The sequence below is a fragment of the Lithobates pipiens genome, unplaced genomic scaffold, assembly GCF_037356315.1.
Source record: "Lithobates pipiens isolate NorthernLeopardFrog02 unplaced genomic scaffold, aLitPip1_a1.2 Scaffold_22, whole genome shotgun sequence".
Taxonomy (NCBI): Eukaryota; Metazoa; Chordata; class Amphibia; order Anura; family Ranidae; genus Lithobates; species Lithobates pipiens.
Window position 1 is genome coordinate 4,647,640 of NW_027507784.1, and position 13,862 is coordinate 4,661,501.

Genomic DNA, 13,862 nt, shown 5'->3' on the forward strand with positions numbered 1-13,862 from the left:
GGCACATAATGTCATCTAACACTTGGGATTGTATGAATATAAAATAGTTACTATAGCAGCAGGAAGGAAAGGGAAAGAAGACTGGCAATGTCACTAGGCAGGGAGGGAGGGGGAGAGGAGGACAGAGGAGAGCTGAGGATGATGGAGGCACGTAATATGACCATGGTGTCAGGGCTCATCAGCCATGATAAATGTGATCAGATTACAGGGGGGATCAACCAGGTATATCAGGCGATAGAAAGGGCCATATTACACAAACAAGCATTGTGCTATTATTCATGCTTCAATCACTTCCCACAAAATGATGTACCAGCACGTCATTTTTGTTGAAGTGGTTGTACCGGGGTGATGCATCACCCCCTTACCACTTTTTTGAGCTGACAGTCAACTTTCAAGTGATAACAACCGATGCAGCTAAATAGTGGCTAAGCCATTATCACAAGGAGTGGGAGGGGGCGCCACCCCTCCCGCCGCCTTCCACCACTCCGCCTGGGACTCCTGTCCCACTGGGAGACCTGAGAGACCAGCCGGAGTCCTGAACAAGGTCGGATTCAGCTTCAATCGGGTCTCTGATGTAGTAATTTGGAAGCGACGTTACTTTCAGTTCACTCAGCTGCCAACAGTACCGATTTAAAAAAAAATCCAAGGTATTAGAAAATGCCAATTTTGACAATTTGAATACTTTGAAGTGCAGAGGAGTAAGGGTGGGCGAACAGTTTGGATCGAGCATGAGTACGGGCTGAACATTGGCTGTTCGGACGTTCTCCGAACAATCGAATTATAGGGCCGTTCGCCCGTTTGTTCAGCTCACTAAGCGACCACAATGCACTGCGCCGCCACACAGTGCATTGAAGCAATGAAAGCTTCGCCCAATCAGAGCACAGAGCACTCTCAGAACCATGATTGGACACTGTCATGAGGACTGTATCCAATCATGGCTCATTGTTTTTAATCCTGCCCCACACTATAAAAGTATTCTTTTCATAGCAGCTATTTGTAGTGTGATAGCGGCGTGGAGAGAGATAGAACAGGGCTCTGTTCAGTGCTATTAGACAGTTAGTTAGTGCGCTATAGTGGTCTATTCTGATTCTATTTAATGCCATATAGTTCTGTGCGTTCCTGCAAGTTTAACGCCATATAGTTCTGTGCGTTCCTGCAAGTTTAACGCCATATAGTTCTGTGCGTTCCTGCAAGTTTAACGCCATATAGTTCTGTGCGTTCCTGCAAGTTTACCGCCATATAGTTCTGTGCGTTCCTGCAAGTTTAACACCATATAGTTCTGTGTGTTCCTGCAAGTTTAACGCCATATAGTTCTGTGTGTGTTCCTGGAAGTTTAACGCCATATAGTTCTGTGCGTTCCTGCAAGTTTAACGCCATATAGTTCTGTGTGTTCCTGCAAGTTTAACGCCATATCGTTCTGTGTGCGTTCCTGGAAGTTTAACGCCATATAGTTCTGTGTGTTCCTGCAAGTTTAACGCCATATAGTTCTGTGTGTTCCTGCAAGTTTAACGCCATATAGTTCTGTGCGTTCCTGCAAGTTTAACGCCATATCGTTCTGTGTGCGTTCCTGGAAGTTTAACGCCATATAGTTCTGTGCGTTCCTGCAAGTTTAACGCCATATAGTTCTGTGTGTTCCTGCAAGTTTAACACCATATAGTTCCATGGGTTACTGCAAGTAATTTGCAGAGCATGGGCTCTCTCATCCTCCAGAGCCTGCAGAAGGACCCTAGCATTTGTGACATTAAGGAGTGGGACCATAACTGTTTGGCAATCATCCTTAAACATTGTCACAAGGGGAATGTTTCAGACAGTCCCGGGACAAGTTCATCTATTACCCAGGGCAAAGATGTCAAACTGCACCTCCCCAACCAGGTGGAGTATGAGTTTGTAGCGACACGTGCAGCACATCTCATAAAAACATATGCAACATATGAGTTTAATAGCAGCAGACATTCTATCCTGCTGTAAAATATTGGGGTAACAGTGCGGAAATTGAGGAAAAATGCTTGTATGTGGGAGTTGTCACTGGAAGGAAAAGCTACCCCTGTGTCGGTGGTATAAGTCTAAAGGTGAGTATATACAGTTAGCTCTCTTATTAGTTGGTGGGCGAAGAAAAAAAAAAAGAAAAAATGAACAGATTCTTCCCATCCACACAAGTGAGGTGGATGGAGGAATCCTCCCCACTGTGCCATTGTATTCTGACAGTGGGACTTCCACTGGTCTATGATAAGTCTCATTATTTTGGGCAAATTTAGACCATCATACGCTTATGGAAACGTTTGGTTCATCTTTTTGGTTTTGAACATTTATGGACACATTTGATTCACTTTTATGGTTCTGAACTTTTATTTTTATTTTGCAGTGGCATCACTTTTGTGTTTGTAAATATCACAATTATATTTATTTTTCCGGCGCTGCGCTTTTTTCTTATATGTTCTTCCTCATGATTTATGATTCAGACAATTGGGGCAAAAACATATCTGCTCATATACAGACAAGCCCCCCCGATGATGACACGTGCCCGGGGTTCAGAGCTCAGGGATGTTCCTTCCTGACTCTTACATTATAATCTCTGAAGGGCACATTCATTGGCAGGAGCAGGGAAGAGTTGGTCCAAGTGTTCAGCTCCCGGGTCTTGTAGACACCGGTCTTTTATAGCAACTGGAGGTTGGGGGGTTTCATGAGATACTGGTACCGTATGATAGCTCTCTAAGTTTATCTAAATCCTTCAGTTACATTCAAGTCTGTGGCAGCGACTTTTTTCAAATGTTCTACATGCAAGTCGGTGGCAGAGGCTTCGCTTTATTCAAACACTCTATCAGCTGCTAGGCCTAGGGAGAGGAGGTCTATCCGGTAGCTGTGAGAGTCCATTTGTGAGTGGCTATTCTCTAGATTTCTATAGTGAGAGACTTCCTATCTTTTGCGGTTCCAAGAGTACCTGAACTTCCTACCCAACCCTCTACCCTTCATTGGGAGACTGTTCTGTCTACTTGTTGTCAAATAAATACACTAAAAGTGGATCCAGTGTCAATTTCAGCAGTTCTTTGGGCCATCTACCTCATGAAACACGTAGACGTACACGAGGTCAAGAAGGTAACAGTAAGCCCAACAAAACCAGCCGCTCCTTCGGGGGTCAGTGCTACACACATATCTGCTCAAATTCAGACGAGCCTCTTGTTTAGAGCTCAGGGATGTTCCTTCCTACCTCATAATTTCTGAAGGGCACATTCATTGACCAATTGGTAAGGGCAGGGAAGAGTTGGCCCAAGTGTTCAGCTCCAGGGTCTTGTAGATACTGGCCTTTTATAGCAACCTAGGGTTGGGGGCTTCATGAGGTCTCTGCAAGGTATGTGAGTCTTCATATAGGTATAGAACACACTTTCCTCTAGAATATTCCTTTTAGGAAACTTCTCTAGATGTGTATTGAGGGACAAAAATAGGACCAAAGTGTACGGAATGTTGGGTACTTTACTCATCACCATATATAATGTACAAGAGCAACCAATCAATGATATTGTACAAGTATAAAATAATCCACAGGACTTCCCCCCTTGTGATCTGATAGAAGAATAAAACACTTACCAGGAGTGGTGGGAATTGGACCTGAAAAATAGAATAAATGATATGAAATTAATACAGATTATCAGACATGATGGCATTCTACATTGTTACTTGTATGTCTACATTGGATGAATGAAATTTGGGATCAAAGTAAATGTGATAATCACTGTAGGCCCTTATGGTCCCCAAGTGGTTGTAAAGCCAATATGTTATGATCATACAATAGCCTCTGTTAGATAACATTACGTGTCCAGGTGTATGTGCTGTATAAAAAATATTCAGATTTTAACCATTTTAGAGAACCCCCCGTCGCTCGCGTGATTGCTCACTGCTCTCCTCTTCCAGGCTGATTGCTACAGTGGGAGGGGCTGAGAATCCCCCGCTGACATCAGCCGGGAGGAGAGGAGGAGAGCACCAAGCAGTCACGCGAGCTTCAGGAGGTGCTCTGAAATAAGGTACTAGCAGCATTTTTTTTATACAGCACATACAGTGGGGCACATAGTGTCATCTAACACTTGGGATTGTATGAATATAAAATAGTTATTATAGCAGCAGGAAGGAAAGGGAAAGAAGACTGGCAATGTCACTAGGCAGGGAGGGAGGGGGAGAGGAGGACAGAGGAGAGCTGAGGATGATGGAGGCACGTAATATGACCATGGTGTCAGGGCTCATCAGCCATGATAAATGTGATCAGTTTACAGGGGGGATCAACCAGGTATATCAGGCGATAGAAAGGGCCAAATTACACAAACAAGCATTGTGCTATTATTCATGCTTCAACCACTTCCCACAAAATGATGTACCTGCACGTCATTTTTGTGTTGGTTGTACCGGGGTGATGCATCATCCCCTTACCACTTTTTAGAGCTGACAGTCGACTTTCAAGTGATAACATTGATGCAGCTAAATAGTGGCTAAGCCGTTTTTACAAGGAGTGGGAGGGGACGCCCTCCCACCACCTCCCACCACTCCGCCTGGGTCTCCTGTCCCACTGGGAGACCCGAGAGACCAGCCGGAGTCCTGAACAAGGTCGAATTCAGATTCAATCGGGTCTCCGATGTAGTAATCTGGAAGCGACGTTACTTTCAGTTCACTCAGCTGCCAACAGTACCAATTTAAAAAAAAATCCAAGGTATTAGAAAATGCCAATTTTGACAATTTGAATACTTTGAAGTGCAGAGGAGTAAGGGTGGGCGAACAGTTTGGATCGAGCATGAGTACGGGCTGAACATTGGCTGTTCGGGCGTTCTCCGAACAATCGAATTATAGGGCTGTTCGCCCGTTTGTTCGGCTCACTAAGCAACCACAATGCACTGCGCCGCCACACAGTGCATTGAAGCAATGAAAGCTTCGCCCAATCAGGGCACAGAGCACTCTCAGAACCATGATTGGACACTGTCATGAGGACTGTATCCAATCATGGCTCATTGCTTTTAATCCTGCCCCACACTATAAAATGTATTCTTTCCATAGCAGCTATTTGTAGTGTGATAGCAGTGTGGAGAGAGATAGAACAGGGCTCTGTTCAGTGCTATTAGACAGTTAGTTAGTGCGCTACAGTGGTCTATTCTGATTCTATTTAACGCCATATAGTTCTGTGCATTCCTGCAAGTTTAACGCCATATAGTTCTGTGCGTTCCTGCAAGTTTAACGCCATATAGTTCTGTGTGTTCCTGCAAGTTTAACGCCATATAGTTCTGTGTGTTCCTGCAAGTTTAACGCCATATAGTTCTGTGCGTTCCTGCAAGTTTAACGCCATATAGTTCTGTGCGTTCCTGGAAGTTTAACGCCATATAGTTCTGTGTGTTCCTGCAAATTTAACACCATATAGTTCTGTGTGTTCCTGCAAGTTTAACGCCATATAGTTCTGTGTGTTCCTGCAAGTGTAACGCCATATAGTTCTGTGTGTTCCTGCAAGTGTAACGCCATATAGTTCTGTGTGCGTTCCTGGAAGTTTAACGCCATATAGTTCTGTGTGTTCCTGCAAATTTAACACCATATAGTTCTGTGTGTTCCTGCAAGTTTAACGCCATATAGTTCTGTGTGTTCCTGCAAGTGTAACGCCATATAGTTCTGTGTGCGTTCCTGCAAGTTTAACACCATATAGTTCCATGCGTTACTGAAAGTAATTTGCAGAGCATGGGCTCTCTCATCCTCCAGAGCCTGCAGAAGGACCCTAGGATTTGTGACATTAAGGAGTGGGACCATAACCGTTTGGCAATCATCCTTAATCATTGTCACAAGGGGAATGTTTCAGACAGTGCCGGGACAAGTTCATCTATTACCCAGGGCAAAGATGTCAAACTGCACCTCCCCAACCAGGTGGAGTATGAGTTTGTAGCGACACGTGCAGCACGTCTCATCAAAACATATGCAACATATGAGTTTAATAGCAGCAGACATTCTATCCTGCTGTAAAATATTGGGGTAACAGTGCGGAAATTGAGGAAAAATGCTTGTATGTGGGAGTTGTCACTGGAAGGAAAAGCTACCCCTGTGTCGGTGGTATAAGTCTAAAGGTGAGTATATACAGTTAGCTCTCTTATTAGTTGGTGGGCGAAGAAAAAAAAAAAGAAAAAATGAACAGATTCTTCCCATCCACACAAGTGAGGTGGATGGAGGAATCCTCCCCACTGTGCCATTGTATTCTGACAGTGGGACTTCCACTGGTCTATGATAAGTCTCATTATTTTGGGCAAATTTAGACCATCATACGCTTATGGAAACGTTTGGTTCATCTTTTTGGTTTTGAACATTTATGGACACATTTGATTCACTTTTATGGTTCTGAACTTTTATTTTTATTTTGCAGTGGCATCACTTTTGTGTTTGTAAATATCACAATTATATTTATTTTTCCGGCGCTGCGCTTTTTTCTTATATGTTCTTCCTCATGATTTATGATTCAGACAATTGGGGCAAAAACATATCTGCTCATATACAGACAAGCCCCCCCGATGATGACACGTGCCCGGGGTTCAGAGCTCAGGGATGTTCCTTCCTGACTCTTACATTATAATCTCTGAAGGGCACATTCATTGGCAGGAGCAGGGAAGAGTTGGTCCAAGTGTTCAGCTCCCGGGTCTTGTAGACACTGGTCTTTTATAGTAACTGGAGGTTGGGGAGTTTCATGAGATACTGGTACCGTATGATAGCTCTCTAAGTTTATCTAAATCCTTCAGTTACATTCAAGTCTGTGGCAGCGACTTTTTTCAAATGTTCTACATGCAAGTCTGTGGCAGAGGCTTCGCTTTATTCAAACACTCTATCAGCTGCTAGGCCTAGGGAGAGGAGGTCTATCCGGTAGCTGTGAGAGTCCATTTGTGAGTGGCAATTCTCTAGATTTCTATAGTGAGAGACTTCCTATCTTTTGCGGTTCCAAGAGTACCTGAACTTCCTACCCAACCCTCTACCCTTCATTGAGAGACTGTTCTGTCTACTTGTTGTCAAATAAATACACTAAAAGTGGATCCAGTGCCAATGTCTGCTGTTCTTTGGGCCATCTACCTCATGAAACCCCTAGACGTACACGAGGTCAAGAAGGTAACGGTAAGCCCAACAAAACCAGCCACTCCTTCGGGGGTCAGTGCTACACACATATCTGCCCAAATTCAGACGAGCCTCTTGTTTAGAGCTCAGGGATGTTCCTTCCTACCTCATAATTTCTGAAGGGCACATTCATTGACCAATTGGCAAGGGCAGGGAAGAGTTGGCACAAGTGTTCAGCTCCAGGGTCTTGTAGATACTGGCCTTTTATAGCAACCTAGGGTTGGGGGCTTCATGAGGTCTCTGCAAGGTATGTGAGTCTTCATATAGGTATAGAACACACTTTCCTCTAGAATATTCCTTTTAGGAAACTTCTCTAGATGTGTATTGAGGGACAAAAATAGGACCAAAGTGTGCGGAATGTTGGATGGTTTACTCATCACCATATATAATGTACAAGAGCAACCAATCAATGATATTGTACAAGTATAAAATAATCCACAGGACTTCCCCCATTGTGATCTGATAGAAGAATAAAACACTTACTAGGAGTGGTGGGAATTGGACCTGAAAAATAGAATAAATGATATGAAATTAATACAGATTATCAGACATGATGGCATTCTACATTGTTACTTGTATGTCTACTTTGGATGAATGAAATTTGGGATCAAAGTAAATGTGATAATCACTGTAGGCCCTTATGGTCCCCCAAGTGGTTGTAAAGCCAATATGTTATGATCATACAATAGCCTCTGTTAGATAACATTACGTGTCCCGGTGTATGTGCTGTATAAAAAATATTCAGATTTTAACCATTTTAGAGAACCCCCCGTCACTCGCGTGACTGCTCGCTGCTCTCCTCTTCCAGGCTGATTGCTACAGTGGGAGGGGCTGAGAATCCTTCGCTGACATCAGCCGGGAGGAGAGGAGGAGAGCAGCAAGCAGTCACGCGAGCTTCAGGAGGTGCTCTGAAATAAGGTACTAATCAGCATTTTTTTTATACAGCACCTACAGTGGGGCACATAATGTCATATAACATTTGGGATTGTATGAATATAAAATAGTTATTATAGCAGCAGGAAGGAAAGGATAAGAAGACTGGCAATGTCACTAGGCAGGGAGGGAGAGGGAGAGGAGGACAGAGGAGAGCTGAGGATGACGGAGGCACGTAATCTGACCATGGTGTCAGGGCTCATCAGCCATGATAAATGTGATCAGTTTACAGGGGGGATCAACCAGGTATATCAGGTGATAGAAAGGGCCAAATTACACAAACAAACATTGTGCTATTATTCATGCTTCAATCACTTCCCACAAAATGATGTACCTGCACGTCATTTTTGTGTTGGTTGTACCGGGGTGATGCATCACCCCCTTACCACTTTTTAGAGCTGACAGTCGACTTTCAAGTGATAACATTGATGCAGCTAAATAGTGGCTAAGCCATTTTTACAAGGAGTGGGAGGGGACGCCACCCCTCCCACCGCCTCCCACCACTCCGCCTGGGTCTCCTGTCCCACTGGGAGACCCGAGAGACCAGCCGGAGTCCTGAACAAGGTCGGATTCAGCTTCAATCGGGTCTCTGATGTAGTAACCTGGAAACGATGTTACTTTCAGTTCACTCGGCTCCCAACAGTACGGATTTAAAAAAAATCCAAGGTATTAGAAAATGCCAATTTTGACAATTTGAATACTTTGAAGTGCAGAGGAGTAAGGGTGGGCGAACAGTTTGGACTGAGCATGAGTACGGGCCGAACATTGGCTAAATTATAGAGTCGTTCGCCCGTTTGTTCGGCTCACTAAGCGACCACAATGCACTGCACCGCCACACAGTGCATTGAAGCAATGAAAGCTTCGCCCAATCAGGGCACAAAGCACTCTCAGAGCCATGATTGGACACTATCATGAGGACTGTATCCAATCATGGCTCATTGCTTTTAATCCTGCCCCACACTATCAAAGTAATCTTTCCATAGCAGCCATTTGTAGTGTAATAGCATATAGTTCTGTGTGTTCCTGCAAGTTTAATGCCATATAGTTCTGTGTGCGTTCCTGCAAGTTTAACGCCATATAGTTCCGTGCGTTACTGCAAGTAATTTGCAGAGCATGGGCTCTCTCATCCTCCAGAGCCTGCAGAAGGACCCTAGGATTTGTGACATTAAGGAGTGGGACCATAACTGTTTGGTAATCATCCTTAATCATTGTCACAAGGGGAATGTTTCAGACAGTGCCGGGACAAGTTCATCTATTACCCAGGGCAAAGATGTCAAACTGCACCTCCCCAACCAGGTGGAGTATGAGTTTGTAGCGACACGTGCAGCACATCTCATAAAAACATATGCAACATATGAGTTTAATAGCAGCAGACATTCTATCCTGCTGTAAAATATTGGGGTAACAGTGAGGAAATTGAGGAAAAATGCTTGTATGTGGGAGTTGTCACTGGAAGGAAAAGCTACCCCTGTGTCGGTGGTATAAGTCTAAAGGTGAGTATATACAGTTAGCTCTCTTAATAGTTGGTGGGCGAAGAAAAAAAAAAGAAAAAATGAACAGATTCTTCCCATCCACACAAGTGAGGTGGATGGAGGAATCCTCCCCACTGTGCCATTGTATTCTGACAGTGGGACTTCCACTGGTCTGTGATAAGTCTCATTATTTTGGGCAAATTTAGACCATCATACGCTTATGGACAAGTTTGGTTCATCTTTTTGGTTTTGAATATTTATGGACACATTTGATTCACTTTTATGGTTCTGAACTTTTATTTTTATTTTGCAGTGGCATCACTTTTGTGTTTGTAAATATCACAATTATATTTATTTTTCCAGCGCTGCGCTTTTTTCTTATATGTTCTTCCTCATGATTTATGATTCAGACAAGTGGGGCAAAAACATATCTGCTCATATACAGACAAGCCCCCCCCCCGATGACGACACGTGCCTGGGGTTCAGAGCTCAGGGATGTTCCTTCCTGACTCTTACATTATAATCTCTGAAGGGCACATTCATTGGCAAGGGCAGGGAAGAGTTGGTCCAAGTGTTCAGCTCCAGGGTCTTGTAGACACTGGTCTTTTATAGCAACTGGGGGTTGGGGGGGGGGGGTTCATGAGATACTGGTACCGTATGATAGCTCTCTAAGTTTGTCTAAATCCTTCAGTTACATTCAAGTCTGTGGCAGAGACTTTTTTCAAATGTTCTACATGCAAGTCTGTGGCAGAGGCTTCGCTTTATTCAAACACTCTATCAGCTGCTAGGCCTAGTGAGAGGAGGTCTATCCGGTAGCTGTGAGAGTCCATTTGTGAGTGGCAATTCTCTGGATTTCTATAGTGAGAGACTTCCTATCTTTTGCAGTTCCAAGAGTACCTGAACTTCCTGCCCAACCCTCCACCCTTCATTGAGAGACTGTTCTGTCTACTTGTTGTCAAATAAATACACTAAAAGTGGATCCAGTGTCAATTTCTGCTGTTCTTTGGGCCATCTACCTCAGGAAACACCTAGACGTACACGAGGTCAAGAAGGTAACGGTAAGCCCAACAAAACCAGCCGCTCCTTCGGGGGTCAGTGCTACACACATATCTGCTCAAATCCAGACGAGCCTCTTGTTTAGAGCTCAGGGATGTTCCTTCCTACCTTATAATTTCTGAAGGGCACATTCATTGACCAATTGGCAAGGGCAGGGAAGAGTTGGCACAAGTGTTCAGCTCCAGGGTCTTGTAGATACTGGCCTTTTATAGCAACCTAGGGTTGGGGGCTTCATGAGGTCTCTGCAAGGTATGTGAGTCTTCATATAGGTATAGAACACACTTTCCTCTAGAATATTCCTTTTAGGAAACTTCTCTAGATGTGTATTCAGGGACAAAAATAGGATCAAAGTGTACGGAATGTTGGATGGTTTACTCATCACCATATATAATGTACAAGAGCAACCAATCAATGATATTGTACCAGTATAAAATAATCCACAGGACTTCCCCCCTTGTGATCTGATAGAAGAATAAAACACTTACTAGGAGTGGTGGGAATTGGACCTGAAAAATAGAATAAATGATATGAAATTAATACAGATTATCAGACATGATGGCATTCTACATTGTTACTTGTATGTCTACTTTGGATGAATGAAATTTGGGATCAAAGTAAATGTGATAATCACTGTAGGCCCTTATAGTCCCCAAGTGGTTGTAAAGCCAATATGTTATGATCATACAATAGCCTCTGTTAGATAACATTACGTGTCCCGGTGTATGTGCTGTATAAAAAATATTCAGATTTTAACCATTTTAGAGAACCTCCCGTCGCTCGCGTGATTGCTCACTGCTCTCCAATTTCCAAGCTGATAGCTACAGTGGGAGGGGCTGAGAATCCCCCGCTGACATCAGCCGGGAGGAGAGGAGGAGAGCAGCAAGCAGTCACGCGAGCTTCAGGAGGTGCTCTGAAATAAGGTACTAATCAGCATTTTTTTTATACAGCACCTACAGTGGGGCACATAATGTCATATAACATTTGGGATTGTATGAATATAAAATAGTTATTATAGCAGCAGGAAGGAAAGGATAAGAAGACTGGCAATGTCACTAGGCAGGGAGGGAGAGGGAGAGGAGGACAGAGGAGAGCTGAGGATGACGGAGGCACGTAATCTGACCATGGTGTCAGGGCTCATCAGCCATGATAAATGTGATCAGTTTACAGGGGGGATCAACCAGGTATATCAGGCGATAGAAAGGGCCAAATTACACAAACAAGCATTGTGCTATTATTCATGCTTCAACCACTTCCCACAAAATGATGTACCTGCACGTCATTTTTGTTGAAGTGGTTGTACCGGGGTGATGCATCATCCCCTTACCACTTTTTAGAGCTGACAGTCGACTTTCAAGTCTGTGGCAGAGACTTTTTTCAAATGTTCTACATGCAAGTCTGTGGCAGAGGCTTTGATTTATTCAAACACTCTATCAGCTGCTAGGCCTAGGGAGAGGAGGTCTATCCGGTAGCTGTGAGAATCCATTTGTGAGTGGCAATTCTCTGGATTTCTATAGTGAGAGACTTCCTATCTTTTGCGGTTCCAAGAGTACCTGAACTTCCTACCCAACCCTCTACCCTTCATTGAGAGACTGTTCTGTCTACTTGTTGTCAAATAAATACACTAAAAGTGGATCCAGTGTCAATTTCAGCAGTTCTTTGGGCCATCTACCTCAGGAAACACCTAGATGTACACGAGGTCAAGAAGGTAACGGTAAGCCCAACAAAACCAGCCGCTCCTTCGGGGGTCAGTGCTACACACATATCTGCTCAAATTCAGACGAGCCTCTTGTTTAGAGCTCAGGGATGTTCCTTCCTACCTTATAATTTCTGAAGGGCACATTCATTGACCAATTGGCAAGGGCAGGGAAGAGTTGGCACAAGTGTTCAGCTCCAGGGTCTTGTAGATACTGGCCTTTTATAGCAACCTAGGGTTGGGGGCTTCATGAGGTCTCTGCAAGGTATGTGAGTCTTCATATAGGTATAGAACACACTTTCCTCTAGAATATTCCTTTTAGGAAACTTCTCTAGATGTGTATTCAGGGACAAAAATAGGATCAAAGTGTACGGAATGTTGGATGGTTTACTCATCACCATATATAATGTACAAGAGCAACCAATCAATGATATTGTACCAGTATAAAATAATCCACAGGACTTCCCCCCTTGTGATCTGATAGAAGAATAAAACACTTACTAGGAGTGGTGGGAATTGGACCTGAAAAATAGAATAAATGATATGAAATTAATACAGATTATCAGACATGATGGCATTCTACATTGTTACTTGTATGTCTACTTTGGATGAATGAAATTTGGGATCAAAGTAAATGTGATAATCACTGTAGACCCTTATAGTCCCCCAAGTGGTTGTAAAGCCAATATGTTATGATCATACAATAGCCTCTGTTAGATAACATTACGTGTCCCGGTGTATGTGCTGTATAAAAAATATTCAGATTTTAACCATTTTAGAGAACCCCCCGTCGCTCGCGTGACTGCTCGCTGCTCTCCTCTTCCAGGCTGATAGCTACAGTGGGAGGGGCTGAGAATCCCCCGCTGACATCAGCCGGGAGGAGAGGAGGAGAGCAGCAAGCAGTCACGCAAGGTTCAGCAGGTGCTCTGAAATAAGGTACTAATCAGCATTTTTTTTATACAGCACATACAGTGGGGCACATAATGTCATCTAACACTTGGGATTGTATGAATATAAAATAGTTACTATAGCAGCAGGAAGGAAAGGGAAAGAAGACTGGCAATGTCACTAGGCAGGGAGGGAGGGGGAGAGGAGGACAGAGGAGAGCTGAGGATGATGGAGGCACGTAAACTGACCATGGTGTCAGGGCTCATCAGCCATGATAAATGTGATCAGTTTACAGGGGGGATCAACCAGGTATATCAGGCGATAGAAAGGGCCATATTACACAAACAAGCATTGTGCTATTATTCATGCTTCAATCACTTCCCACAAAATGATGTACCAGCACGTCATTTTTGTTGAAGTGGTTGTACCGGGGTGATGCATCACCCCCTTACCACTTTTTTGAGCTGACAGTCGACTTTCAAGTGATAACAACCGATGCAGCTAAATAGTGGCTAAGCCATTATCACAAGGAGTGGGAGGGGGCGCCACCCCTCCCGCCGCCTTCCACCACTCCGCCTGGGACTCCTGTCCCACTGGGAGACCTGAGAGACCAGCCGGAGTCCTGAACAAGGTCGGATTCAGCTTCAATCAGGTCTCCGATGTAGTAATTTGGAAGCGACGTTACTTTCAGTTCACTCAGCTGCCAACAG

The 13,862-nt window shown here is 44.0% G+C and overlaps 1 protein-coding gene across 1 annotated transcript in view; it reads right to left on the bottom strand.

The window, feature by feature from the left end:
* Nucleotides 1–13,862, bottom strand: part of LOC143925259 (uromodulin-like) — a 172,170-nt gene that overhangs the window by 82,963 nt on the left and 75,345 nt on the right. The window lies entirely within an intron of this gene.